At 40.4% G+C, this 14,551-nt stretch overlaps 1 long non-coding RNA gene across 1 annotated transcript in view; it reads right to left on the minus strand.

Moving 5' to 3' along the window:
* Positions 1 to 14,551, minus strand: part of LOC135175713 (uncharacterized) — a 125,272-nt gene that overhangs the window by 37,519 nt on the left and 73,202 nt on the right. The gene's annotated exons all lie outside the window — the stretch shown is intronic.

The following is a 14,551-nucleotide window of genomic DNA, read 5'->3' on the forward strand; positions in this document are numbered from 1 at the left end:
CAGAGATAATGTCACTATTACCTTTCATGACAAGTGAGTGTGAAAGGAGCTTTGTCAAGAGTTTATCTTTTCCAGTCTAAGTATTTGCTCTTGATTCTGCTTGATGTCTTCTCTCCTACTGCTGATAATTTTCTGAGTTTTATCACAAGCAAAATTGGTGAGCTACTTTTACTGTCACTCACACCTCTTTTACCACAAGTTATGCATATGATATGTTCCAGTGGTTCAGATTTCCAGCCTAATTATCCCAGTTACAGAAGATGGAGAACTACCACAGAGACATAACAAAATACTACTTTAAGAACATGGAACAGAATCTGCAAGTCATATCTATGACTATTTCCTCTACGCTTCTTGCCAAATGATTTGATGTTACTAAACTAACACTTGGAATTAGTTCATGCTAGAAGTGTTCATGTGGATGGTCACAAAGACTGTTTCCATGCCCCATAGGGTGTAAGCTTTCTTGAACAGTAAGAAGGCTTTAGGGTCAAATAGTGTCTCTCATCACCATGCTATTTTATCCCTGTTTGCTTTTCCACCATTTCTTCCTGTCCAATATGGTTCAGTGTGAAAACCAAATGTCAAAGTATTGCTAGTACACACCTGTACCTTTAAGTTTGATGGGCTATTGCAGGCACAACATCAAGTTTAATTCAAATATTATTTAGTCAGGACATGTGTCATTAACAGTAATTACAGGGTCAAGTAACAAAAAATGCATATTAAAAACAAAAGTCATGGCTTTGTCCTGCCTTAGAAGTAATTGAGTGCTACGTTGACCAGTTTTTAAATAGGTAGTAGATAATTACCTATGTAAATGGTTTTTATTTACCCTTACCTACAATTTAGGAGATTGAATTTGAGTCTTCTAACCCTGACTGTACCAATATATTAAATTACTTTTATTTTCTTGTGCTAGTTTACGTATGTTTCTACTCCCCATATCACTCACTTAACACAGCTTTGGTCTAAATAGTTTCACACACAAGGAATGCCTGAGCATAACCATGATTTGAACTGAACAGAGTAGCGGATCGTTAACTGCTCTCCGCACTTATTTCTCTTCCATATGCTCTATGTAGCAACTGGAGGAATTTAAAGTCTGCTTCTTTAATTTCTTGTATGCTAATCAGGCTACTTTAAAGGCACGAGGCTATCACAACTCTGAAAGTATGTCAGCAACTTTGAGAAGGCAAGAGATTCAAGTCTGAAGTTAATTAGAAGAACCAATATTACTGCAGAAATCAGAAAAACACATATGCTTTATGGCTCTGGATAAAGCATGGGAGTAAGCAACATGCATCAGAAGTTATGGATGATGACAGGTTAATAGATGACTTTTCAGTACATTCCATTCTTCCACCTGAGGTAAAAATGACTCTCCATGGTGACATATTGTTGAGTAATGACAGCATGAAGAGAGATACTCATTTCGATTCAACTGCTGAAGAATCAGTGAATGCCATATGAACTGGCTGTTTGTACTTAAGTGTCTGGGATGGAAAAGGCATTCTTGAAAGAGAATGGCTAACTGAATCAGATTTTTTTACTTAAAAAGGGGGGGGGAAACCCATATTGTTACTTATACATGTGTAGAGTGAAAAAAAAAAAATCCTTAGCATCATCAATTTATTTATCTTGCTTACTGTTTGTTTCCTCCTCAAACACAAGGAAAAAAAACCTTGCACAGCTCTCCAGAAAACCCTTTCACAATTACTTTACCCACATTTTTACTCCTAGCCCTCAGCCCTAGCTGAATCTTACCCACGTACAGCACGCTGTTGTCAATGCCAGAGGCCCTCTTCTTATGCAAAAAAAAAAAAAAAAAGGAAAGAGAAATTCAAGAAAAGAAAAGAAAAGAAATTCAAGAAAAGAAAAGAAAAGAAATTCAAGAAAAGAAAAGAAAAGAAAAGAAAAGAAAAGAAAAGAAAAGAAAAGAAAAGAAAAGAAAAGAAAAGGAGAAAGATAAAAAAAAGAAAAAGAAAAAGAAAAAGAAAAAGAAAAAGAAAAAGAAAAAGAAAAAGAAAAAGAAAAAGAAAAAGAAAAAGAAAAAGAAAAAGAAAAAGAAAAAGAAAAAGAAAAAGAAAAAGAAAAAGAAAGAGAAAGAGAAAGAGAAAGAGAAAGAGAAAAAGAAAAAGAAAAAGAAAAAGAAAAAGAAAAAGAAAAAGAAAAAGAAAAAGAAAAAGAAAAAGAAAAAGAAAAAGAAAAAGAAAAAGAAAAAGAAAAAGAAAAAGAAAAAGAAAAAGAAAAAGAGATAACTCTCTCATCAAACTGGAAAAACCAAAGTGTTACATTCTCCTTCTTATGTAGTTTCCATTAAAGAACTGGAAAACACATAGAGAAGTAATAACCTCTAGCTGAGAGAGATCCTGGTTTCCTGGCTCCTTTATGGTTCGTTTGAGTCTGGTTAGCAGCCTATGGATCAGCAGCCACTCAGAGAGTTCCATTTCTTGGAATCTGAAAGGGAAAATATCTCAATCTGATATGAAATCATACCACTCTATCTCTTCTTTCCTCTTTTCAATATACAAAAATATCCTGGGACAGAGATACTTCAGAAGGAGAAAGGGCTCAGGGGATGAGGCATTAATCATTGTCTCTCTGTTGCTATTGTCCCATCAAGGTGAAACGCAGAGGGCAACAGTAGGACCATTGGATTCTTGGAAAGTTCAGTCTATCAAACATCTTTCCAAGCTCCATTTGCTCATGTGTGTTCAATGCTGATAACACAAGTGCAAGCAGCTCTGAAAACAAAAGGAGACCTTCAGACTAGTCATTCACTCAGTCACAGAATCAGGATAAAAGAAACGCTGCTGAAGAGCAATTGCTGACCCATGGAGAATATTTTGTTTATCAATTGAATAACTGTTTCCCAATTTCTACATAACATGATTGCTAGAGTCTGTACTGCCAGATGTGTTATTCACCATGTTATAATCTCTCTCTTACCCAGGCTTAGCTGAAAATCAGTGATATCATTCACACAGAAACATTTTTACTCTGAAATTTTTGGCTCCTGTTGTTTACATTATCAGGATATATACAAGGTCTAGGGAAAACCAGGTGTATCTATAGTCTAGCTACATTCACATCTGAGCATTGAAAATCCCACCTTACAAAGCTCCTTTTTCTCCATGACACTATTTGTACTGTACTTTTATAAACATGACTATATCTATCTTCAGTTTCAGGGAATGCTTATAAAAGATCACTTCTAGCAATTTACAAAACTAGTGAGGAGGTTTTCTTCTAGTGAGGAAGTTCTTCACAGAGCGAGTGATTTCCCATTGGAATGGGCTGCCCAGGGAGGTGGTGGAGGCACCGTCCCTGGAGGTCTTCAAGAAGAGACTGGATGAGGCACTTAGTGCCATGGTCTAGTTGATTGGATAGGGCTGGGTGCTAGGTTGGACTGGATCATCTTGGAGGTCTCTTCCAACCTGGTTGATTCTATGATTCTATGATTCTTTGTTGTTGCTAGTGATCAGAGAAGGAGGAGTTATATACCAAAGGAAAAACATAAGGCAGATTAAAGAGATAAGATCTGTCTGCCCACATACTCAGTGTATATAAAATCTCAAGGTCAACACATAAGCTAATGAAAAGTACACGCACAAAGTCAGCCTATGCCAAAGAAAAGCTTTGAGCAGCTTAGACCTGTGCATTGCTCTGGTGATCATCTTGTTCCTGTCCCTCTCAGAGTGCAGTCTGCTTGCCATCACTCCTTCAGCTTGCAGTGGTCTCAAAACGTGGCACCTCCTTCAGGGAGCACACCTACATCACGTTAATGAACTGGCCACTTCACAAGACTGGTCATCCACAGAAAAGCTACCAAAATAGCAGCTTTTCTACAGAGTGGAGATGTAAGAGGAATGAGTTCAGATTCTGGCAGTAAACCTGAGTTACTCCTTTTTTTTTCTTTTTCCTCTAACCATATTCTTGATGATCTTAAAAAAAAAAAATTTAAAAAAAAAACAGACTTTTTGCTTTCTTTTACAGTGAGGGTTGTTTTTTTTTCCCCATTTTAAAAAAATATGTGCCTCTGACAAATATTTTATAATGTAAATGGACTACACCAGGCAGTGTGTCTAAATTGGAGCCTCTTTTTCTTTTTATTTCAGCTTGTCCACTAATGGTATTACTTCAGTCTCTAAGGACCTGTCTTGTTCTCCTAAGCATTCCTTTTTTCAATATTGTTATTTCCACTGCAAGAAACCTCCAGGTCATATTGGTTAAGAAAAGGAGGGGAAAGTTAAACCCACACATGTAAAAATGGAGATGAAATATTTTTGCACCCTAACTTTGTTATGAGCCAGCAGTGTGCCCAGGTGGCCAAGAGAGCCAATGGCATCCTGGCCTGGATCAAGAACAATGTGGCCAGTAGGACAAGGGAGGTTATTCTTCCCCTATACTCAGCACTGGTCAGGCCACACCTTGAGTACTGTGTCCAGTTCTGGGCCCCTCAATTCAAGAGAGATGTTGAGGTGCTGGAAAATGTCCAGAGAAGGGCAACAAAGCTGGTGAGGGGCCTGGAACACAAATGCTATGAGGAGAGGCTGAGGGAGCTGGGGTTGTTTAGCCTGGAGAAGAGGAGGCTCAGGGGTGACTTCATTGCTGTCTACAACTACCTGAAGGGACATTGTAGCCAGTTGGGTGTTGGTCTCTTCTCCCAGGCAAGCAGCAACAGAACAAGGGGGGACAGTCTCAAGTTGTGCCGGGGGAAATAAAGGCTGGATGTTAGGAGGAAATTCTTGCCAGAGAGAGTGATTTGCATTGGAATGGGCTGCCCAGGGAGGTGGTGGAGTTACCATCCCTGGAGGTGTTCAAGAAAAGCCTAGAGGAGGCACTTAGTGCCATGGTCTAGTTGACTGGCTAGGGCTGGATGCTAGGTTGGACTGGATGATCTTGGAGGTCTCTTCCAACCTGGTCGATTCTATGATCCTATGGTTTGCATGGAAACGACATAACTTAGAACAAAGAACTGAAAGAAGTCTGTGTTAAAATAGCTAACATCTCACTATTACCTCACTGTTATCCAATAAGAATGTTGGGAACAATATTTTATCCAATCACTGCATTATATGACTTGTAGAATTATCACAACTTGTATAATGGCATCAAAAAGGCTGTGGATATAGCAATAAATGGCTTTTGGGCCTTTTGGCTTTTGGCTTCAGATTAAAGTATTGTGCATCACTGTTATTTTGTCCAGCACTAATTAATATATACAGTGACAGAAGACCTCAATATACAGAAATGTAATAATGCCTGTAGTTATTTCATCACCAGAAAACAAAACAAAGACAACAACTACAACATAAAAGGAAAAAGGGAAAGTAATTTAAGTAAGTTTTTTAGTAAGCTGTCAGTTACTAAAGGAGGCTAGGAAAGCTTTTAGAAGAGTCACTTCCATCACTTGAAAAAGTACAGGTGTTGTTGTAGAAAAAAAATAATCAACAAAGACACCATCTCACCTATGCACCTATATTTAATCATTATTCATGTTGCATTTTATATATATATATATATATATATATATATATATATATATATATACACAAATTTATATGCATAGCAGTTTATTTTCATGAATTCATATAGAAATTCCTTTTGATTCCAAATAGGAGACATTTAACTGTCTCAGAAATGAAAGCAATAAGACACAGTTTATATTCTCCTGGAAATAATTTCAAAAGACAACTGATGGAAATAATTTCAATAAGCATCTTCAAAACAAATATCCACAATAGTAAGATAACACACTTCAGGAAGAGCTGTGGTTACTGTACTGACAGACTACCGCTGCAGGAGCCTGACCCCAGGTGAGAACCTCAGGCTTTCAATGAGCTGTCATTTATGCCTGACTGTGCCTCAGCGCCACTGTCATTATCAACAAGCGTAAAACACAGGCAAGATGCACTAAGACACAGAAAGCATATCTGGCATCTCTAGTCTTTTTTCTACCTGAAAGCTCACTGGTTAAAAAGCAGATGTGCTGAAGGGGGAGCAGAATTAAAATTGGCATCTCTGCCTGCAGGTACCTGAGCTTGCATTAGTCAGAACCCACCTAGGCGAGTCATCAGCAAAGTGCTCTGGGCACAGCCATCAGGCTGCTCCAGGTCAGTGCTCCTGCAACCCACCTGCAGGGATGATGCTGTAAAATCAAATGTTCACTAGGAGACAGAGAAGACATGAACAAATAAGGCTTGAGGCAAAGCGACATGGGCTCTGGGTCCTATCCCAGCTCTTGTATTTTAGGAGACAGCGCAAAAAGGGGAGCAGATGAAAGTCACAGACTATGCCTTGATATTTTTGACTCGTTGTTTGTGACTTCCACCCCATTGTACAGCATTTGTGGGATTGCCCATTTTGATGTTACATGAAGACAACAAACATCCAACATATATATCCTGAAGCATGCAGGTTCAGTGTTGCTAGGCTTTTTCATCTTCACCCAAATAAGAACTCAAATAAGAACCCAAATGGCTAACTGAAGTCCCAAAATGTATTCATTGTCTATCATTAAACAAAAAATAATTAAAGTATTCAAAAATCATTACTGCCATCTATTCTGTTCATATACCTCAAAAAATCTGTGCACATTTCCAATTTGAAATTTGATTTAGAAGAAAGACACACAAATAAAATTGTCCCCTGAGGAGAGTAATGATTTTAAACTGGCTCTTCAGCACAGGCATCTTGTTATTGATACGTGCAATGGATACCCTTCCACATTTTGATTTTCTTCATTTCTCTGCCTGTAGTGTTTTTGTTTTCCAGATGCTGAAGAAAGGTGAGAAATAGTGGAAAAAAACATGGAAGTGGTGGGAGGTGATATGTACTATGGCCCTGCACCTTATATAAGTGGGTTCTTAAGCTTGTAACAACCACCATTATAAGATTCCAGTCCCTCACATCTCTTCATATGCAATCAAAAAAATGTAGAATTGACATAAATTAAATCTTACCACATTTTGCCTTAGGTGGATCTTAGGCAGTTTTAATGAGGAGACTATTCTTTTATATTCATGTAGCAATGCATCCAAAACCCCTCCTCCAACCCATTGAGTCAGGATGGGGGTGAAGATCAGAAGCATAGGAAAAGGGATAAGGAGGACAGCACCTCCCCCATTTCAAGGCCATGTCAGCTGACATCTGGACCCCTTCCCCAAAGTCACATGAGAGTGCAATGGCTCTTCCTTGAGTTTTCTCAGTGGCAAGTCCAGTTACATCCCCATCACCCTTTAAAACTAGTTTAAAGCCTTGTCAATGAGCCCAGCCAACTCATGAGCAAGGATTCTTTTCCCCTTATGGGACAGATGAACTCCATCTGTCACTGGTAGACCCAGTGCCAAGGAAACTTCCCTGTGGTCAAAAAACTCAAAGTTCTGTTGCTGTCACCAACCACTATGCCATATGTTAATCACATAGATTTTTTTTTCTCTCCTTTGATATGTCTTCCTGTCACTAGAGGGACTGAGGAGAACATCACTTGTGCTCCTGACCTCTCAAGTAATCTCCCCAAAGCCCTGAAGTCTTTTTTAATTGCTTTTGTACTCCTGTCCATTGCCTGATCACTCTTCAATATGTATAACCAGCAGCGGCTGCACCAGACTGGGGAGTCTCTTAGAAGTGTCCTTAACCTGTGGCCCCAGCTGGCAGCAGACCTTCCTGTGGGATGGGTCTAGACTGCAAATCAGGCCCTTGGTTCCCCTGAGAAGGGAATTCTCTACCTTTCTTCTTTTTCATGTTTACACTAGTCCTAAATGGTGGTACTGACTGATAAGTCCTGGGTAGCTATGTTCATGGACAGTCATCTCCATCCTCTTTCATCTGGTCCTCTGTTTCAAGAGCCCTGCACCTGCTATGTGTCAGCAACTGGGAAGGCTGGGGGAGATTGGAAGGAGGCTCACCTTCCTCTTCTGCCTCGCTGGAAAGGAATCTGCCTCCATGCACACACACACACATTTCTTAGATCTCTTTCTGGGTGACAAGAGGACATGGGATCCTCTGCTTCTTGTGCCACCCGCATCTGCTGCCCCTCCCTTGGGGATGGCAGTCTGGCTCCACAAGTCTATCTCATCTTCACATTCCCTTATAATCCTTTGCCTGGCAACTTCTTTGAGCTCAGCCACCAGCTTGAGGAGATCATTCACCTGTTCACATCTAATAGAGGAGTCCTATCTGCCACTCTCCACTGCAAGTGCCAGCCTCTGGCACTCTCCACAGCCAGGGACCTGCACACCTACATGTCCATGCAGAGTCTCCATCTGGGTACTCACAGTTCCACTGACAGCAGCCCTCAGCCTGGTTGTAACCACGGCAGGATCTCTACAACTGACTGACTTCACAGGCGGCTGGGACACACCTGGATGACTCACCTTGCTTGTTGATAGACCTTGCCTGATGCACAGACATGACAGATCCCTGCAGTCCTGAGATGTTTAAATAGCTCTGCTCATGCCTCTCCCTGCCTCCCTCATGAGAGAAGCTGGAACCAGCTGGGGTCCTCGCATCCCTGAGCTCCTCAGCTATGAAAAGCTTTACCTGCACACCGAAAAAACTTCTGATTTCCCAGTCTGCCACTGGGACAAGGCTGGTATGGCAATTTCTCAGCTGTTCTTGAGCTATGCCATATCCACTGACAGGTAGATGAATGAATGGGCATTATTCATTTGCTGTACGATTTATTTTACTTTAATTCTGTGCTTTCTATGCTCTACTTTTATCCACCAAAATAACAGATACAACAAATCTTTTTAGTAGTGGTAGTAGTAGCAGTAATTCAGCCAAAGACAATCAAATTCATTTATCAGTTATCAAAATTAAAAGATATAGCCAGGCTCCAGGTTTAGACAAAGGTGGGAAAGAGTGTTTGAACTGCAGGCAAAAACACAAGTTCCCTGCTACTTGCCAGAAAACGAAAGTCATAAACCAGAACAACAAATAAGAAACAGCATAAGTAATTTCCCCTTCTAATAGAAACTAGAAGAATCAGTTTTAGTCCCAAGAGAATAAAAATCACTTCATTTTTCTTTAACCTTGTAGGCTTGAAAATCAATCAGACCTTTGACCTAGCATTTAAACCTCTCTCTTTTTTTTAACATTAAGCCTTACTATTAATTAAAGTTACAACTTTGAAAGGACAGGTAAAGGCACTGAAATATTTGCCTAGTGTATTAAGCCTCACACTCCAAAGTCAGTTCTTCCTGAGAAACATGAAAACCATACATTTATTAAGGGATTCCAACTCAGTCGAATGACTCAAAAAATTACACTTTTATAGTTGGTTGTGTGACTCATTTCTTTGATTATGACATTATCTATCTTTCAGCTTTTAAATTGATGCTAGAGGTCACCCTTACAGTTTGGCAGCCAAAAGGCTGGCTTAACACTTCTAGCAGATTTTCATTATTTGTCTCACAGCAGACACTCCTTGCTGAACAGCATGGAAGTGCAGATTTGCCCTCATGCACATATCAAAAAAGATCAAAGTTCTTTAAAAATCTATGCCTTTTGCATGTTCTTACCTGCAGCTGTGTAGTAAAAATACACTTTTGGAAGGAGATGCTCCATTCTATAGAAAGTGCTTGCATTTGGCTGCTGAAGGAGGGTACGCTGAAGGATTGTACTTTAGCTTACACATTATTTGGATAGGCAAAGCTGAAATGTATCAGAAAATACAAGTACACTATGTTGCCTTGCACACGCAGCGTTTAGCCATCTGACAAATCATCACAGGATCACAGGATGTCAGGGGTTGGAAGGGACCCAAAGAGATCATCAACTCCAAACCCACAGCATAGCAATCTCATAGCAGGACCATGTCCTTCAAGCCATATACCTAGTGAATGCAGGAGTTCAGCCACGGGGATAAGGTGCATCTCTCAGGCCTAAGTTAAAAAGCAAGCTACATTTGGCTGTAATCCAAGTGTGTAACACATCAGATTTTTTCCCAGATGAGCTCACCAACAGCCAAATGCAAAAGTGCCCCTGCTCTTGGTACTCTATTTGAGACACAGCTCAGGGGTCTAACAGGTAGAACGTAGACGTATGCACCAGACAGTGAAATGTGAAGATGCAAATGCAAAGATTCAGTAAGTCAGCTGTAAATTTTTCAGTATTCATTAGGAGCACTGAATGTTTCCAGGATTTATTAGGAATCTATCCTGAGCTAGATATATTTCAATGTCAAAACCTTGTCTCTCACTATTCCATGGAGATTTTATCTTCTGAAACTTCCAGTCCTGCAGTACAAACAAACAAGTCTTCCATCTGTAGTTATGTTGAAGTTTAAAGTTATAAACAAAGTCACCAATATTAGGCATAATTGCTGTCTGTCTTTTAAATATGGTGGTAAAATTTTAGCAGGTAATTGCCTGTAGGAAATCAATTATCTGGAAAAAAAAAACCAATATACTTTTAACCAAGACATGAATATATTAAGGAGCATCTTAGAGTCTAAACTGAGCAGACAGGGAAGATTCATAAGTCTCGTTAGGAGAAACATAACAGAAATAAGCACCAGACAGCTGTAAAAGAAAACCATTAAATTGTCTCTCCCACTGTAGGGCTCTGTATGCATTTGCTGCTATTCATGTTTTATAACTGCTACTATTAATGGATAAATCAATTATCTAATTGCCAGCACAGGGACAGATCCTTGCAGGTTTCCTCTGCCTGGGTATATATATATATTTATTTAATTGAGGTGAAGCTTAAACTCACCTGCTTAACCTGGCAAACTCATCACCACAAAAATTCAAGAAGACAACCCAGAATACAACGATTTGGTAGTCTGGGGACACAAACATATATTTAGGTTTTTTTTCCTTTGTTCAAGTATGGATTGTTTTCACCAGTCAATGAGGTATGCTGACACAGGGTCCAGAACCTAACTGGACATGTTAATCATCACCCTAGTGCCACCAAGCTCTCTGCTGCTTTCTTCACTAAACATCATTGATGAACGTTTAAAATTATACTGAACATCATGCACAACAGGAAAAGCTAAAAGATGTGAGTGGGTTCACAAAGCAGTACATAGTCCATCTCACCAGTTAAGAACCTTAACCTGGATGGAAAACAGACAATAAAACAGAAGCTGTACAGCTTAGTACCTCTGAGAACTGCCTCTGAAATTACGCTTTCCCTGAGGGTGCCAGAGAAACTTAAAGAAAGCAGCCAAATTTGGGGTTGTTTATCTATTTTCTCCCACTAGCCTGCATATGGATTAAATTCCAGAAGCACACTGTAAAAAGCAAAACAGACTAGAGAAATCCAGCACTCCTGGGAGTGCCTGCCTGTTTGATAACACTGTACCTCTTGCAACATACTAAGCTTTTAACTGTGTCTGTAAATATTTCAGTGTCTCGGATATGGTTTTAGTTCCCTATTAACGTATGAGGGTTTCTTGAAACAGATTTTAGCATCTATACTAAATTGTGGCATTGTCAGCCTGATAATAAATTGAATTCAGAAGGGCTCAATCCTGTTTCCAAAAAGTATTTTTCTGGTTTAATGTTTTATACAGCTAGCTTTTACAGCAGAGGAGAAAAAGGTAAGACAAACTAAGCAGTAAGTATAGATTAAGTTTGCACAGCCCTTCTGATCCACAAGGTCACACAGGTGAATAGTGGATGTTCCTTTTGTCAGATGAGTTGAAAACCTGCATCTCCCACTCCATTTCCAGTAGTCAAACTGCAAAACAAGGGCTGGACACCCTTATCTCTCAGCAGAGGCTGAAGACCAACTTCAGGAACACTTTCTCTGTGCTGTTTCTGGGGAACAGCTTTGAGCACCCCTTCACAGCTCAGACAAGCACTTGGAAGGGGAAAGGAGAAGGCAAATGCAAGACCCTGAATGAGGCTCTGCCTGAGAAACAGCTGCTGTGAGTTGGAGATCCCTCACCTCCTCTCCCAAATCACTCCCTCTGTGGTCCCATAGCATCATAAATATTTACAGGCCCCAAGGCTTGTTCAAAATCTCAGAATACTCTAGTCAAACATTTTAGTTTCAACAAGGAACAAGTTCAAGTGCAAATTCTGATAGAGGCTTTACAGAAAACCTTCATGTAGAGGTGCTTTTAAAACCCATCTAGCGCTTTAAAAGAGTCAGGTTGAAAAATCAAAGATCCTGAAACACTGTTTGACAGCAAATGCGGTAAGGACAAGAAGTTTTCTGCCTAACCAAGATCTTTTAGCCTTCTTTTCCTTTCATCTACTCTGAATTACCTCGCTTGTTGTTCTATTAGACATACCATGGTCGCACAGGTATGACACTAATCACAGGGTAGGAGTTGCCAGCTGCCTGGGAGGATAAAGGTACTCTGACATTATCCCATCGGGCACCCAACAGTGACTTAGCAGATACAGCCATTTAGCTGACCCCCTTTATAAAGCCACAGCATGATGGGAAATCCTTTCCAATGCAGTCAGCTCCCTCTCAATAGCTCACACTCTAAAGTAAAGAACAAATCAAACAAACAAAAACAAACCAAAAAAACCCCACAGTGCCTATCATTTCGCACACTGAGGTTTGGCACAAAATGATGATACTTTCTGTAGGATTCTTGCTTCTTGAAGATAAATACAGCTTACCATATTACACTAATAAACAATATTTCTGTATTGAAAACTAATGGTGTTGGGAGGAGAGGGGGACATCAATTGCACACTGTATTTTTACTCCAAGGTCTACACCAGAAGCTACTTCTTGCCCAAAGCTTGGGTATAGACAAAGAAATATCAAAAAACATCCCTGGAAAGCATTGCAAGTTTTAAGGGAGCCTGAGGAGAAAATCTTTGACTAACCAAAACCCCAATGACTTTGGTAGACTTCTTAAAACTTTAGACCAAGATTCAGTCATGCTGTGTAGTCAAAACTATTTCAGCTTTCTAGTGTTTTGCTGCTGTTGCTGTTGCAACTGTTGTTTTGGCTTGAAAATTCATGTAACTGCTCTTGCACCTTCTTTTGCTCTCACAGAATATCAGTGGTACTAGGTTGTTTTGGTATTCAGTGTAGGAATATTTGGACTCAATCTTCTATAAGGGAAGCAAACACAGTCGAGATATCTAAGCATTGATTCATAGTCTACAACTGTCTGAAGAGACATTGTGGAGATGGTGCTGGTCTCTTCTCACAGGTAATTGGAGACAGAACAGGGGAAAATGACCTCAAGCTGAGACTGAGTGGGTTTCTATTGGACATTAAGAAAAAGTTTTTCATGGAGAGAGTGGTCAGGCACTGACATGAGCTGCCCAGGGAGGTGGTGGAGTCACTGCCCTTGGATGTGTTTAGGAGTCATTTGGATGTGGTGCTTAGGGATGTGGTTTAAGGTGAATCTTGTATAGTAGGGTTGTAGGTTGGACTTGGTGATCTTGAGAGTCTTTTCCAACCTGGATGTTTCTGTGATTCTGTTATATGGTATTTTTCCACAGGAAAGCACACATGAGAGAAAAATGTGGGTTAAGGCAGGAGATGGAAAACAGGACACACAGCAGAAGGCAAATACACTGAGGATGCCTCCAAATGAAATGAGAATATGCCATGCACAAAAACAAGGTGTAAATCGCACCATACATCATGCCTAGTGCCCATTCTAGAGCTGTAAGACTCAAAAGGGGCCCCAGGAAAACTGTACTGTCTCGGTCTCTCTTTCCTTTTGAGCCATGAGGATGACGGAGAATGAGCCACACTAGTCAGGCACAAGAAACCTATCTACCAATCTTCATGCCACAGCAGGCAAAAAAATGGTGTGTTTGCCAAACATGATGCAATGTTGGTCAGCTTTGGCTGGGTACCATGGCTCCCCAGTATCATGTCAACCCCACTACCCTGCTCCTCAGTCCTCACACTTGGCTCAGAATGCAGGTCCTTCCTCCTCCACCCTCATCACGACACACTGGTCCTCTCATCATTCTCCCTTTTCAGTTTAAGTTGAAGAAAAGCCTGACCGTGCTGGCTGCGCTCTGTAGAAGGTGCCAAGAGAACCATAAATCTCCACCAAATAGACACAGTCCATGGCTCTTCACCCCACTCCCTTCCTTTCTTCTTCCTCTCTTTCTGTGGCTGAGACCAGTATGAGACACAAACAAAGAAGAGCAGCCACCAAGTGGGCGTCCAGTGCCCAGGCTGAAGAGATGTGGAGATGCCAGGGTAGTGGCAGTTTCCCATGTGCTAAAGCCAACAATACAGATGACATTTTGATAGACTAGATGATGGGAAACTTTGCAGCTGACAATCTTCACTGCCTTCAGGACTATGTAGAAGATGAAAAGCAATCAGGAAGATTGCCTAGAATTTGCATTCAGAAGACAGGAGTGACCCAAACATGCATAGAGACCCGTGATAAAGTTATCATCAGCCCTAACTTCTATTATACTAGAAATACAACCAAATTTGGACCATACCACATTGAAGTGACTCTGTGTGTCGTTGTGAATGCTGCAACACTTAGCAAGGATTGCAGCTTCAAATCTTAGCTCAGGATCTTTATCTATAGTTTTTTGTCTCAGTCACTCACCCCAGAGATCCCTGTAGTACCAAAGAC

The sequence above is a fragment of the Pogoniulus pusillus genome, chromosome 5 (assembly GCF_015220805.1).
Source record: "Pogoniulus pusillus isolate bPogPus1 chromosome 5, bPogPus1.pri, whole genome shotgun sequence".
NCBI classification, from domain to species: domain Eukaryota; kingdom Metazoa; phylum Chordata; class Aves; order Piciformes; family Lybiidae; genus Pogoniulus; species Pogoniulus pusillus.